The sequence below is a fragment of the Mobula birostris genome, chromosome 17 (assembly GCF_030028105.1).
Source record: "Mobula birostris isolate sMobBir1 chromosome 17, sMobBir1.hap1, whole genome shotgun sequence".
NCBI lineage: Eukaryota > Metazoa > Chordata > Chondrichthyes > Myliobatiformes > Myliobatidae > Mobula > Mobula birostris.
Genome location: NC_092386.1, coordinates 52,840,699 through 52,855,192, shown reverse-complemented (window position 1 = coordinate 52,855,192; position 14,494 = coordinate 52,840,699).

Here is a 14,494-nt window from a genome sequence, read left to right as displayed (position 1 = left end):
ATCAGGAAGGTGTTGGATGCTAGAGTTGGAGGAGTCCAACCATCTTGGACAATTGTAGGTTGGAGAGGTTTACCGAAAAGAGGGTAGTGAAGACATGAAATAGTTTGAACCCTGAGCTAATGATTTGAATGAGAAATGCAGCACTCAGTGTAGTATTAAGCCTTTCTGGCCAGAGAACACCCAAAGTCAAGATTCAATGAAAGCCCCCCGAGTCTAGTAAATTTTGTGTTTTTTTAGTATTTGGATCTTTGCCTATTGAGACTGTTTTGGGTTCAAAGAGGCCCGTTTAGCTAAGCAAGTTATAGCTGGCTTGGTTGGCAAAGGTACAATATAGCTCAGCCATACAGGCAAGAGGGCCCCAGGTTCAATTCATGGTCTCTGTTCAATTAGTTGATTTTAGGCAAGATGACAACAGGAATGTTACAATTAGTATTAGTGCTCCAGGGGTAAAATTTTTCATGGTTCCTATTCCTGATCATTATCCAAAGGCTCTCAGTGGAAAAATTTGTTCAACCAGCTATTGGGTGAGAACAGGATAGCATTCAGTTTTGATCCCTTTGCTTTTGGCTGGTTGTATGTCTGAAAAGACTGTCCATGTGCACTCTGTAACCTTCCACATGAAGAATGGTCAGAGACCTGTACATTAATCCTAATCAAGTGACTAAGTTTTCCATTTGGAAGGAAATGTTAAAGACCGAAAGGCAAAAATATTTTAACAAGAAATTGTGATACCTAAATCCAAGCTTTTTTAAGCACCCTTCGTCATATTAGCAGCCAATAAAGCATTTTCGATGGGTAGGCACTGATTTAATGTCGGAAAGATAAATACGCAACTCAACACAAAATGATTACTTTTTGTTTAGAACCAGTTTATTGAAACAGAATAGAGGAGGGATAAAAGCAAAATCGATAAATGAGTTTAAAGGTTTCAAAGGTACGTTTAATGTCGGACAAATGTATACACTATACATCCTGAAATTCTTTTTCATCGCAACCATCTGCAAAAACAGAGGAGTACCTCAAAGAATGAATAACAATTAAATATTTGAACCCTAAAGTCCCCCCCCCCAGCTCCCCCCACCCATGCATAAGCAGCAGCAAAGCAACAACCCCCCACCCCCACCAGCAAAAAAGCATTGGCGCCCCCCACTGAGCACTCAAGCGTGCAGCAAAGCATCAATAAAGACATGGACTTGAAGTACCCCACAGACTACTCGTTCACCCGTTATTTTGACACACCACAGGCTCTCTCTCTCCCTAATAAGGGAAAAAGAGGTGTCCCCGTTTCACAGTGAGAGGGGAGACATAACAAACAACTCGCTGATTTACAATGTTAAAAGTCTGTTGCGTCACTGTTGCGAACTCGGGTGTCTGGGCACACAGCCAGCTGCTTTCGATTTTCTATGTATTCCCACAACACATCAGTTTCCTGCTGAGGCACTGACCTCCAGTCTGCCCACCTCCAGAGCCACAAAATCCCAGAACCCTGAAGGCACGCTAGTCTTCTAGGCTGCGGCCTTGGTATATAAAATAGCAGACAGTTGTGAGACCCTGAGATCAGGTCCCATTCCCGCAAAGAACCAAAGTCGATGTGTAACTTCAGGTCAGGGTCTTCAAAAGAACCCTGAAAGGGAAAAATAGAGATATTAAAGATAGAAATAAAGCTGTTTCCAAAGATGCAAGCAAAGGAGTTGCCATTAGGCGCCATTGTTCCTAAGCTCCTATAAGCAAATATCAACAATAACCCACTTTTATTAGACTGGCCAAATATCAATGCACTAATGTCTCCTCAAAATCTTCCAAATTAACTGGGATAGTGAATCTGTGTCAACGCTCGCTCACAGATGAGTATCCTAAGAGTGAAGGCCCTAGTTATCCACTACTGGCTGCTTCGAAAAGGCCCAACCAGTCTCCCAAATAGACTCTATCCTAATTTCTCTCATAGGAAGACAGAAGATAAGATTCAAGGATGTGCTCAAAGCCTCCTTGAAAAATTGTAACAGCTCCACTAATCCATGGGAATTTCTGGCCCGCTCGTGTGTTCCTGCACCACAGGCTCAATGGAGAAGGATGATTACGATGGTACTAAGAACCTCAAGTTCATGCAAGGGAAGAATACAGAAGCTCTTTGTAAGCAGTAGAATGAGTAGCCCAGCTCACAATCAACTCACCCAGATGCCCTGCCATGCACTACCTGGTCCACCTGCGGGAGGGAATGTGCTTCCTACATTCAGCTCATTTATCACGTCAGAATCCATAAAGCCAGAGTGGAAGTAAATCATCCTCAGTCTTGAGGGACAGTCCAAGAAGAAAGGACATTTTATTTAATTCTCACTGATCTCGCCATTGGGGGACAATTCAACAATAGAAATATCCAACACTAGCAAATAAGGCAGACCAAAAATAGATTAGGTGTTCAGGTAAAAATAAATCCAAAACTTATACATAGTTTATGGAGAGAAATCCTTTAGTAAGTCTGCACCTAATATCCAGAAAGGCTCTGTTGTGCAGTTGGCAAAACATCTCACCTTCTCCCATCTCATTTCACCTAGAGAAGAGGAATGCATATGTTAGAATTCTGTCCCTGGACTACAGTTCAGCATTCAACATCATAATTCCCTCCAGACTTGATGGGAAGCTCATGGACCTTGGCCTGCACCCCGCCTTGTGAAGCTCGACCCTAGACTCCCTATCAGATCACTGACAGGTGGCAAGGAAGGGCTCCCTCACCTCTGCCCCTCTGACCCTCAACTCAGATACCCTCCAGGGTTGTGTCCTGAGTCCCCTCCTCTACTCCCTTTGCACCCACGACTGTGCTGCCACACACAGCTCCAATCTGATGATCAAATTTGCAGATGACACGACATTGATCGGCCTTATTTCTAGCGATGACAAGACAGCCTACAGAGGAAAGGTTAAAATCCTGACACAGTCGTGCCAAGATAATAACCTCTCCCTCAATGTCCAAAAAACAAAAGAGCTGGATTGTGGAATGCAGGAAGAATGGAGACAGGCTCGCCCCGATCAACATCAAGGGGACTGCAGTGAGTGGTTTCAAGTTTCTCAGTATACACGTCACCAAAGAGCTCCCTTGGACTGTACACAACAGCTATGTGGCAAAAAAAGCACAACAGCGTCTCTTCCGCCTCAGGCAACTGAAGAAGTTCAGCATGAGCCCCCAAATCCTCAAGACCTTCTACAGGGGCACCATTGAGAGCATCCTGACTGGCTGTATCACTGCCTGGTATGGGAACTGCACCGACCTTGATTGATGAGCACAGCAGAGAGTGGCACAGACAGACCAGTGCATCTGTGGAAATGAACTTCTCCCCATTGAAGGCATTTACAACAGCAGCTGCATAAAGAAGACCTGGAAGATCACTGGGGACATCAGTCACCCCAACCAAAAACTGTTTCAGCTGCTTCCATCTGGCAAACAGTACTACAGCATAAAAGCCAGGACCAACAGATTACGGGAGAGTTTCTTTCCACAAGTCATTCGACTTATAAATTCACATGCTTCTGCATTGTGATGGAGTCATAATGCAAAGATTTTTACTCCCTCATGTTGTGGGATGGATGTAAGATTTAAATAAACAAATTTAAATTCATTCATTAATAGATTTTTATTCTGAATGGATCCTAGTCATGACCAATTATGCAAACCAGGAGTTTCTTTTAGTTACATGTTCAATTATGTGAGAAAATGTTAACAGCTAAGAAATGACTAACAAATCTTCCAGGAAAATAAAAGGATTTGAAGATTTGTTATGACTGAAAGAAGGGTAAGAAATAGATTTTAAAATGTGCTGCAAGCAAAACTGTGATCAAAATGAAGATACATGGAATTTTACTTAACATTTTGTTTTGTGGTCATAACATTTAAATATTATTACCAGCTTTAGAAGGTTGCTGCTTTTGAAAATTTGAAACCAAATTTGGACCCAGTATATGAGGAAAACTGGAAAGTCAGTAACACCAGTAGGCCCAGAAATCCTTGGGTCATCATTCTGGATTAACGAAAAATGGTTTTAAAAATCTTTTTCTTCAGAATCATCAATTGGTGAATGATAAACATCTAATTTATTCTCCAAGTATCAAATAAATGAAGGTATACCAGCAAGCAAGAAACTTGCGTATGGATTCCCACCTTGTCTCCCCTCCTCCATAATAATTTCTGTTGTAAGGTGTGGAAGGAAAACTTGCTGCTCACATCTAGACTAGTGGAAGTCTATACACTAAGACAGAGACCACTGTAGTGTAACTGGAATGGAGACAATTGAGGTCTGATTAAGGGAAAGCTTGTCATGTATTTCCTGTACCAGTTTACTTGAACTATTTTGTAGAGTATAAATAAAGGATGCACAAATTTTTGCGAAATCTCTCTCAGCCTTTTATTGTATGCACATATAAACTTGTATTCCTAATCCAATCACCTGTCAATGTTTGTACAGTGAGCTGCTTATCCTTTGCAACAGTCTGAATAGTGAAATATTAATTATTTGCTTATTTCCATTATCCATCAGGTCACTGAGTTTCCATTATACTGAAGTGATATTTAGAGATTGACAAATGATCATGAATCATGTTGACAGTCCGTGTTTGTGTAATCTGCCTTTATGCATGGAGACTGTCTTTAAATGAAGGGAATTGCTATTTTAAAAGTAAAAATAAATGATGAAATCTAATGAAAAAAACCATCAGAATGACTCCTATTTCTTCATACAATCCCTTTTCAAGGAACCTTTGTTACCTCCATGAATATGGAAAAAATTACATCAGCATATGTTACAGACAGCTTGTTACTGAAAAGAAAAATGATATGCAATTTAAATGAACCTGAATCATTTCTGGTAACATTGAAGTAATGTTATTTTTCTTCTAGTTGCCTATGGGAACATTTTAAAATGACACAACCCAGCTGAGTATATAGAAGTATTTCCATCTTTTCCACTACCTTCCTATTTTCTTCTCTTACTACTTCTCCCTTGGAAGGAGTGATTCATACTAGAACAGAATACCACCAGTCTCGTTTTATACATTGATCAAATACCCATTCTTTACAATGAGTACACATTTTAGGGATTGGAATCATAGGGAATTGGTCTGGAAAACCTGAGCTAGAATTGTGGCATAGACTTATCCATGCTTACTTGATTTGAAGTAGGAGATGCACACAGAATGTGAAGACATCCATCATTCTTGGACTATCTATTGTTAATTATAGTCATAGTCATAGTCATACTTTATTGATCCCGGGGGAAATTGGTCTGTTGGCATGTCACTTCAAAGTTCAACTTCAAGTAGCTGATGCCAAAATCAAGATGGCTTCTCTTGGAACTTTTAAGGGGGAGGTGTATTATGGCTGAAACAGATAGAGGAGTTTATTCCAGACACAATCATACACATTATAGTTAAGGTCAACGAAAGGAACTTTGAGTACTATATTCCTTCCATAGAACCACAAATCTTTTATGATGCCAGCCAATCATCTTCCTGAAATTTCTATCACACTTATGATCCTTCCAAACCTTAGACTGATTGCACACACTGGTGACTATTAATTATCACTCAGGAATATTGTACCAACTTAGACCTTAACACTTTTGGAGGAGAAGTCAATGCATAGCCAACACCAATAACAAAAGTGTGCATCATCTTGCATGCCAATCAAAGGGAGTGCTGCCCCAGCTGGTGTAGCCATCACAGTGCCCAAGACAACTGGTAGTGTGGATGACTGAAACCATTGACAGTCAAAGCATTCCAGTGTTTCCTCATTCCACAACCTATCTTGATTTACAAGCTGCAGGCAGTGTGAGGGTACACCTCTTATATCCCCTCTCTACCCTCATCAAAACCTGGTAGTGCCTTTCACTTTTCGATTTGTTGGGGTATTCAACTTCACTGGGCAGGCTGCTGAACAGTATGAAAATGAAAAGGTGAAGGCATTTCATCTGAAGTCTGCCACCAAGCAGCTCAAAGACATCATACGCACACTTCAGAGTTTAGCTCAGGTACAGGATTTGTGTTTTGTAATTTTCTGGACATGAATGGCCAATAGGGAGAAGTGCAGCCCCAGAGGAGGGCAAGTTACTGACATGTTCTGCTATAAAGAATTCAGGACTAATATTGGCTCATCTGCAGAAAAAGAAACAGTCTGTATTGAGTGGAAGTAATGAAATGCCTTGTGCATTGGGAGGCTGTTGAAAATCAAAAACGTAGTTCCAAGGAAGACGGAGGAATCCATTACTAGCCTTGTACTGGGCACGGCATGGTACCCAAGCCATTCTTCCCGACATGGCAGTGGGGCTAACTAAATTTCAGTGGTTCTAGACCTAAGAATCATGCAGCAATTCTTATGTCTTGATATCTTGGTGTACTTTGCAGCATAAAGAGGAGCTGTACAAGGTCTGAGTGGAGTAGTGGGAGCTCAGACTCTGGTTGGGCAAACTGAGCTTATACTTATTCAGATCAGTTTGCAGTAAGGTTAATACTGCTGCCATCATGGGGATTAACGGTGAAAAGAGCCTCAAGTCTTCATAGTTCCTCATGGTGCTCCAGCATCCTGGTGTCCAACACAAGACAAAGACTGCTGAAGACACTGCCTCAAGCCACTGAGAGTGGCTCAGTGAGAATGAATCCTTTGCTTTCTCTTGAGATGACAGCATTCATCATTTACCAATGTCACAATGCTAATTCTTTCTGTGTCCACCTGTGGCAATCCCTATTATGTCAGTAGCCTGAAATCAGCTCTGGTGGAACAGTATGAAGGTGCAAAATGACCAGCAAAGACACATTGAAGCTGGAATCCAATTTACCAGCACTTGGTTCATAATCTTCTATGTCCTGATGATACAAATATTTGTCAGCATGCTTAAAATATTTACCATCGATTTGTACTCCAGGGAGCACAAAACGCAGAATCAAATATTGTTGTGATGATTGTACACTCTAGTATCAATTGTTTGGCGACAATAAAGTGATAAACTAGTAATAATGTTGTGAGTACTTGGTTCATCATCTACTCAGGCAGATTTCTACCATCTGAGTGAAAATAGTTCTATCTCAGATCTCCTCTAAACTTCTTACCCCTTACTCTAATCCTATGCCCTGTAGCTTTGATAAAACACGGATATATGGTTTGGATTGTATTGATCATTTCTCTTTGCTTTCACTGTGAGCAAATGGGTTTGTAATGTTGTTCTTCCTTCCTCCTTACCTTTTCTCTATAAATATCGTTGTTACGATAACCATATGCAGCAAGCTACATGGATATGAAAGCCTGCTCCTTGAGTGTGTAAGAATCAAGAGCATGGAGTTCAGAGTAGGAATGGGAAGGGTTGTTAAACTGACAGGTGACTGAAAGCTCATCCATGTGCAGTGAACTGGATGGATGTAATCCGAAGTTTGCATTTGTGCTGTTAATCTAATCTATACCTCGCTGGTATGGGTCAATAAAATTGTTGTTTAATTTTTAGAGACTGCTTATGTTCAGGAAGATGCAAAGATAGGAGATATAAAACACCACATCTCCTGCAGTTGCACAGAGAGGCACTATGGTAGGAGAATTAGTTATAGGGTATAGTAACTAGTAAAAGAATTTCTTTTCAATTTTCTTCTTCTTTTCAAATATTTGTCAGTTTAATGGTTATGAATGAATTTCCCCTTACAACAAAACATAGAACACAGAACAGTATAGCACAGTACAAGCCCTTAGGCCTATGATGACTTTTTAACCAGCTTAAATATCACTAATGCATCTGCCTCTACCACCAACCCTGGCAGTACGTTTCATGCCTGTACACTCTTGGGTTAAAACACCCTTCTCTGAAATTCCCCTATATATTCCTCCAATCAAATTAAAATTATGCTCTCTTATATTAGCTATTGCCACTTTGGAAAAATAGGTGCTGGCTGTCTATACCTCCATCTATACCTCGTATCTTATATAATTCCATCAAGTAACCTATCATTCTCCTTCACAAAAGAGAACATCCTGAGTTCACTCTACCTTTCCTCATAAGACCTGCTTTCTTATCCAGGAGGCATCCTGGTAAATCTCATCTGTACCCTCTCTAAAGCTTTCACATCCTTTCTATATTGAGGTGATCAGAACTGAACACAGTACTCCAAGTGTGGTCTAATTAGAGTTTCAAATGGATGCAACATTACTCAATCCTATGACTAATGAAGGCCAATATACCATACACCTTTGTAACCACCTTGTCAGCTTGTGTGGCAACTTTGGGGTATTTATGGACGTCAATCCTAAGATCCCTCTGTTCCCCCAGACTGCTATAAAACCTGCCATTAACTTGGTATTCTGCCTTCAAGTTCAACCATCCAAAGTGTATGACTTCACACTTTTCTAGATTGAACTCCATTTGTTATTTTTCAACCCAGCTCTGTATCCTATCAATGCCCTGTTGTAACTTATGACAATATTCCACACTGCACAATACCACCAAACTTTATTTTATGTCATCTGCAAACTTACTAACCCACCCTTCCACTTACTCACCTAAGTTATTTATAAAAATCTCAAAAAGCAGAGGTCCCAGAACAGATCCTTGTGGACATCACTGGTCAGCGACATCCAGGCAGAATATGCTCCATCTACTATGACCCTCTGCTTTCTGTGGGCAAGCCAAATCTGAATCCATTCAGCCAATTTTCCATGGATCCCATTCCTCCTAATGTTCTGAATGACCCTACTATGGGAATCTCATCAAACACCTTACCAAAATCCATATAAGCGACATCCATTGCTCTGCCTCTATCGATTTGTTTTGTCACTTCCTTGAAGAATTTAATCAGCCTTGTGAGGCATAACCTGCCCCTCACAAAGTCATGATGACTAACCCTTATCAGACTATGCTTCTCCAAATGCTCATAAATCTTGTCTCTAAGAATCCCCTCGAAAAGTTTGCCCACCACTGATGTAAGATACACTGGTCTATAATTTGCTGGATTCTCCCTATTACCTTTCTTGAACAAAAGGATACTATTTGCCATTCTCCAATCTTTTTGCAACACTCCTGTGTCCAATGAGGAAGCATAGATCATCACCAAAAGTGCAACAACCTCTTCTGTCGCTTCCAGTAGAAACCTAGGGTATATCCCGTTTGACACCGGGGATTTATCTATCCTAATGTTTTTCAGCACATCCTCTTATATTCCAGCATATCAACCTGTTCTACACTGACCTCATATTTGTCAAGGTCCCTCTCACTGGGGAATATCAGAGCAAGGTATTCATTAAGGACCTTCCCTTCCTTCTGCAACTGCAGACACATTTCCTCTTTTATCCCTGATCATTCCTACCCTCACTTTAGTCATCCTCCTGGTATTCATGTACTTGTAGAATGACTTGGAGTTTTCCTAAATCTTATTAACAAAACCCTTCTTCTGCCCCCTTCTAGCTCTCCTTAGTTCATTTTTAAGTTCCTTCCTAACTACCTTACTCTCTAGAGCCCTGTCTGGTCCTTGCTTCCTAAACCTTAAGTACGCTTCTTTCTTCCTCTTGGCTACATATTCCACGTTTCTTGTCAACCATGGTTCCTTCAGCCTACCATCCTTTCCCTGCCTCAATGGAAAAAAACCTAGCCAGAACCCCTGTAAGTGTTCTCTAAAAATCCTACACATTTCTGTTGTATATTTCCCTGAGTACATCTGTTCCCAATTTACGCTCTCAAGTTCCTTCCTAATAGCATCATATTTTGCCCTCTCCCACTTAAATACATTCCCATACTGTCTGCTCCTATTCCCAGCCAAGGTTACACTAAAGGTTGGGGAGTTGTGGTTACTGTCTCCAAGAAGCTTACCCACCGAGAGATCTGTTACCTGGTCAGATTCATTGCCTTCTACTGGATCCAGTGTGACCTCTCCTCTGGTCAGCCCATTCATATATTGTGTGAGGAATCCTCCTGGGCACATGTAACAAGTTCTGCTGCATCTATAACTTTTGCACTAAGGAGATGTAAGTCAATATTAGGGAAGTTGAAGTCACCCATAACAACAATTTTGCATTTTTCCAAAATCTGCTCCTCAATATTTCTGTTGCTATTGGGGGGAGAGGGTGTTGTCTGGAGAAAACTCCCAAATGAGTGATTGCTCCCTTCCTGTTTCTGATTTCCATCCGCACTGATCCAGAAGACGTCCTCCCTTTCTGCAGCTGTGACATTATCCCTGATTAGCAATGCCATTCCCACACTTTTACCTCCTTCCCTGTTCCTTTTGAAACATCTAAACTCCAGGACATTCAGCAGTCATTCCTGCCCTTGTAACAGGCAAGTCCCCTATAATGGTCACAATGTCACAATAAAGCTGATCCATACTCTAAGTTCATCACCTTGTTACTTCTCGCATCAAAGTAAACACATTTCAACACATCCAACTGACTGCATTTATGCCCTATCCACTGCCTATCCTTCCTCACAGTCTCTCTGTCTTTACACCAACTGCGCCATTAGCTGACTCTGTTTTCCATCTCCCTGCCAACCTCTTAAACTCTCCTCAATAGATCTAGCAAATCTGTCCACAAGGATATTGGTCCCTCTCGAGTTCAGGTTCAACCCTTCTCTTTTGTACAGGTCATACCTTCCCCAGAAGAAGTCCCAGTGATCTGAAACCCTACCCCTGCATCAATTCTTCAACCATACGTTTATCTGCCATGTCAACATATTCTTACTTTAACCTTTAAAAAGAATAACATGTACCATTTCCCTTTGATCTCTCATCTCCCGTCCCATTTTTAGAAATCTCTCCTGTACCCTTTTCAATACTGTAATACCCTTTCATTAATTATGATGGACAAAATGGTATCCAATGCTCCAACTAAGGCAATTTTAAAGGGTAGTAAATATTTACAACACATAGCAGCCCACTTCTTTATCGGCAGATCCAATATTCGTGAGGGAGCACAATTTTTAAAAAGAGTTCAGGGCCTTTTGGAACTTTTCGGCAGTCTGTAATCCTAACAATCTTTTTAGGCACTCAGCAGGGGCCAATAAAAAGAAGCAAGTTGTAAGCAGAGTGGCTATAGTTGGAGTGGACAGTGTTAGGGTGGCCATGCTTTGGCTCAACAAGCTTGGACAAGTGCAGGCACAAGCTAGAACTTAAGCTTGAGAAGTTAGAGGTATAACGGGTCTAGACAGGGTGGTAGATAATGCAGTGGAATGTTTCTCCCATGAGATGTGGGATTGCCGTGTACCTAATGGTCTCACTTATGACTACATCTGCAGGAAGTCCACCCAACTTCAGCTCCTGACTGACAAGGAAGTACTCAGCTGGAAGTACTCAGGATCATTCTGGAGGCTGAAAACATCATAGATGTGACTGTCACTGACTTTCATAAAAGTAAGGAAGTGATGCTGGAGGTTTATAACACATTGGTTAGACTGAGTATTGTGAATAGTTTTGGGCCCCTTATCTAAGTAAAGATGTGCTGGCATTGGAGAGGGTCCAGAGGAGGTTCATGAGAATGACTCCAGGAATGAAAGAGGTTAACATATGAGGAGTATTTGATGGCCCTGGGCCTGTAGAGTTTAGAAGAATGAGGTGAGATCTCATTGAAATCTATCAAATATCGAAAGACCTAGATAGAGTGGATGTGGAGAGTGCACAGCCTCAGAATAGCAGTAAATCCATTTAGAACAGAGATGTGCAGGATTTTTTTAGCTGGGGTGGTGAACTTGTGGAATTCATTGCCATGGATGGCTGTGGAAGCCAAGTCATTGAGTATATTTAAAGCGGGGTTGATAGGTTCTTGATTAATGAGGGTATCACCATTTATGGGAAAAAGGCAGGAGAATGTGGTTGAGAGATAATAAATCGGCCATGATGGAATGGTGGAGCAGACTCGATGGGCTGTATGCCCTAATTCTTCTCCTATGTCTTATGGTCTTATGTGATCTTCACGCATGTGCAAACTAAATGAATGGGAGTATTCTCAATTTGCATCTCTAGGTCTGTAGCTTTGAGGGCTATTTCAACTGCTATTAAAATGATTTTAAAATCCAACAAGGTTTTCCACGTCCGCCCTCTTTTCAGGCAGTATGGTCCATGCTGAGGCTGAAGTTTCTCTTCATCACGCTATCCTTCTGACCATTACCATAAATATATGTCACTTAATTGCTAATCTCTCTTCTCACTATCTGGTGCTTTATAATTTTACCCATCTTAATTATCTGTCCCTACAGCTTACTTCGCGCCATAATAAAGCAAGTTCAACCTCACAGCTAACATTTTCCATCCTTGGTGAAATTCTTGCAAGCCTCCCCTGTATTCTCTTGAGTACAATCACATCCTTCCTGTAACTGTTGATCAGAAAAGAATGCAATACTCTAGCAGTTTTATAACTTGTACTTTATACAGTTTTAGAAAAACCTTCCTGCTTTATATTTTATACCTTAGTAAAGGAAATTATTCAATTAGTCAATTCTCTCACAGCTCTGGCATCTTTAGGGTTCTGTGGACTCTATATTCATTATGTATGTCAATACATCTTATCATCCTACTATTATTTTATAGTGTATTACCTTTGCACTTTCTGTTCATCTGGTAACTAGTCCATTGATATCTTCCTGAAATCTAGAGCTTACATTATTGTTATCATCCTCAAGACAAATTTTTTATATCAGCTACAAGCTTCTTTAGCAGGATCTGTTATTTTAATCTAAATCACAAAAAGTGCTATGCTCCATAGAACCGCCCTGGAAACAACCTTACAGACACGTAAAGGTCCGTTAAACATTATTTTTTGTTTCCTGGTATGGAGCCAATTTTGGATTCAGCTTGCCACTTTCCCTTGGATCCCATGTGCTTTTAATTTTCTGATGAGTCTGTCATGTTAGACCTTATGAAAAGTATTGCTAAAATTCACGATAACTGCATCAAAAGTGCTACCCTCATAAAGGCTCTCTTTAACTTCCTAAAAAACTTCATATCTTTCAGAAACAAACCTCTCCACAGAAAGCCAAGGAAACTGTCATTGATTAGTCTATGCCTTTGTAATGATGATGAATACCATTTCCCAGATTATTTCCAGTGATTTACACACCATAAAAATTAGAACTGATTGGTGAGTGATTACTCAATTCAGACCTTCTTCCCCTTTTTAATTAATGGTAAAATGTTAGTAGTCCTTTAGTCACTAAACCATATTTGCAGTCAGAGGTTTGGAAAATATTACTTGGAGCCTCTGCTATTTCCTCCCCTTTTTCTCTTAACAATCTGTGATATATTTTATTCAAGTCTGGTGATTTATTCATTTTCAAAGGTGCTAAAGTTTTTAATGATTCCTTTCTTACTATGTTTGTTCTTTCCTATATTTCACATTCATTTTCTTTATCAATTGTGCCTGTATTTTCCCCTTTCTTGTTAAAGCAACTGAAAATTAACTTCATACAAAACAAACATCTTTCATTTCTGCAAATGTTAATTGCTCGTTTTTCCCCTCTTATTTCTCTGCATTGAATACTCTGTAAACTTCTTGTACATCACTATCTTTTCAAGAATAATTCAGGAAGTACATTACTTGTTGGTTTTACCAGTGACACTGATATACAGTGCCTGAATTTTTAAAAATGTATTAAACATTTACTATCAAAGTTTTCAATTTTTTTTCCAATGTAGACCCCTTAACTTGCATGAATCTCTTGTTTTGCGAGACTTGTACATTTTTATCAGAATATATTTCGTTAACATTGTTGCTTTTTAATTCTTGAATGTTTTGCATTATTCTGATACAAAATTTACTCGCAGGTTAAGTCCAAGTTAGCCATATCAAATTTAAGCTTAGTAAAATTGTTTGCTTTTTAATAAATTTTCTAAATCTAATTGACATGCTGTTGCTCGATGCATAGTGGTCCCCATTGGCATCCCTTCCAATTGCCCAGCTTACTGAATTGCAACCTGTTGTCTAAAAGAATTTCTGAATCAACTTTGAGGATTCAGTAGAGCTACTAGGACTTGATGTTTCAATCCCTGTGGTAAGTCGGCACTCTTGATGTCGGCAATAGGCTTGGAGTGGTGACAAGGAGGGAGGGTAGGTACGTCATCGGGGTCATCAGGTGGGCACCCTCCTTCTTTGATGTTTCATTGATAAGCCCACGACATGGCGTCCCAGATACACCCCCTTCAGTTCCATATCCTCCTGTCGTCATCTTGTAACCCAGTTGTTGTCTTTCCTTTTAATCCAAATCCAATTGCTGCTTTCTTCTCAAACAACAGGAATTCTGCAGATGCTGGAAATTCAAGCGTTCACCAGCAACTTTGATGTGTGTTGCTGCTTTCTTCTGCTGCATTTGACAAGGACTTGATTGCTTGTTGGAGGGAGTGACCCTTCACCCCCATCTTCCTCAATAGACTAGTCGTAGATGTAGCAATGAATCCCCTGCAACACACTTCTACAGGGAAATTCTTGGTCTTCCAGACCTTCTGGGCAGCTTCAGTTGCCAGTTCAGAGCACTTGGACTTTTTCCTCTCATAAGCT